Genomic DNA, 1122 nt, shown 5'->3' with positions numbered 1-1122 from the left:
ATTTCATCTGTAGTTCTTTAGATGCCTTTATGATACCAACTAGGTGAGTCTGAAATGCTAACTTGAGTGTGATGTCATGATTCCCAAAGTCAGTGAACCTTTCATTGTATTCTCCAATTAATAGGTCTATAACAGCTGCATATTCTTCAAATGATATCCAGTGGAAGAGGCATTGTGGCATTGTCTACTTTAGCCATCCGTGACTACAGAAGAGAACTTTGATCCAGAGGCTTGGTCATGTATGATTAAACAACCCAGTTGTATGTTGTCTCAGAGAAAGGAGGGAAAGAGTGCATCCTTCTAGAACCCTCACTAATTGACCCAATTTTTAGTGGAACACTCACTAAGTCCATAGTGAACTTAGGAAAGGGGAAAGAGCTAATATTAGTTGGACACATGCGATGTGTTAGGTACTACACCAAGTACTTTATGTATGGCACTAATTTAATCTTCATTTCTGTGATAAATTATCTCTATTTTATAGATGAGGAAACTGAAACAGAGGTATTCATTAACTTATAGGAGGTTCCACAGCTAGCAGCTGGTAAAACTGGAATTTAAACCCAAGCGTGTCTCACTCTAAAGCCCCTTTTGTTATATCATTCTGCCTCCTCCAAAAGAAATTTGGAATGAATTGATGTCATGATTAAGATCAGAAGGGACCTGTGTGATTTAGGGAGATGAACTTAGATTTGATCAAAAATTATTTTACCATCTTCAGCCAAGCAAATTCTGTTGACTTCTTCACTTGAGTCACAAATAGTATGTCAGGGCTGGGCATATTTGGGGAGGCCGAGGTAGGTGGAGTGCCCGATCTCAGAAGTTCGAGACCAACCTGAGCAAAGTGAGACCCCATCTCTACTGAAAAATATAGATAAATTAGCTAGGCATGCTGGCATATGCCTGTGGTCCTAGCTACTTAGGAAGCTGAGACAGGAAGATTGCTTGATGCTAGGAGTTTGAGGTTGTTGTTAGCTAGGTGGAGGCCACGGCACTCTAGCACAGCAATAGAGCTAGACTCTGTCTCAAAAAAAAAAAAAAAAGTACATTATTTTGTAAAAATCTAACAACTATGGCCTTAATAATTTCAAAAAATTAGGCTCGGCACCTGTGGCTCAAGTG

The 1122-nt window shown here is 39.6% G+C and overlaps 1 protein-coding gene across 1 annotated transcript in view; it reads left to right on the top strand.

Moving 5' to 3' along the window:
• CPD (carboxypeptidase D) overlaps positions 1–1122 on the top strand; it is a 74388-nt gene that overhangs the window by 58044 nt on the left and 15222 nt on the right. The gene's annotated exons all lie outside the window — the stretch shown is intronic.

Source organism: Otolemur garnettii, unplaced genomic scaffold, assembly GCF_000181295.1.
Source record: "Otolemur garnettii isolate 467f Iridium unplaced genomic scaffold, OtoGar3 scaffold00166, whole genome shotgun sequence".
NCBI classification, from domain to species: Eukaryota; Metazoa; Chordata; class Mammalia; order Primates; family Galagidae; genus Otolemur; species Otolemur garnettii.
Note: the sequence above shows the minus strand (reverse complement) of the source record. Positions and strands in the feature narration are given on the sequence as shown.